Raw genomic sequence first — 597 nt, forward strand, 5'->3', positions numbered from 1 at the left:
GGGCAAGCCTTAGGAGAGCAGGGGATGAAGGAGATGGCGAGCCTGAGGATGCCATGGACGTGTACGTTTCGAGGGAGGAGCGCCCGGGTCGGCCTCGGGCGTCAGGGAGGGGGGTCAGAGGGGAAGGGGTAGGACAGAATGTACGGTTCCCCCCCGTGGTCCTGCGACCGGGTCGTACGGCAAGATTTGATTCATTCAATGGCGGTGGAAGGGGGGGAGACGTGAATGAAAGAGGGCATAGAGTGAGTGCACAGGTGGCCAGAGGCAGGCGAGAGGAGGAGTTGATATGAGGTGTTGTGTTGGCCGAGTGGGAGCGTGTCGAATGCGTCAAGATTGACCGGATAAGCAATCAATGAGTCAACGACATATCAAGAAAGTGAATATTTCTGAAAGGACGCATGGACATCTTTGCAAAAGAAGTGTCATGGGAATGGGTGCCTGACTTCATTTCATCGCCTGATTCCCAGTTTCCCGAGAACGAAGGGTGCCGAGGGAACTTGTATAAAGCCCTTCAATTAAGCAAATGCCCAACACGCACGTAATCCTCAGTACCCACTCCACGTCCTTTTAATCACCAACCACCCCCCTGCCGTCCAT

This window comes from Nannochloropsis gaditana (genome assembly GCF_000240725.1).
Source record: "Nannochloropsis gaditana CCMP526 unplaced genomic scaffold scaffold973, whole genome shotgun sequence".
Classification (NCBI taxonomy): Eukaryota; class Eustigmatophyceae; order Eustigmatales; family Monodopsidaceae; genus Microchloropsis; species Microchloropsis gaditana.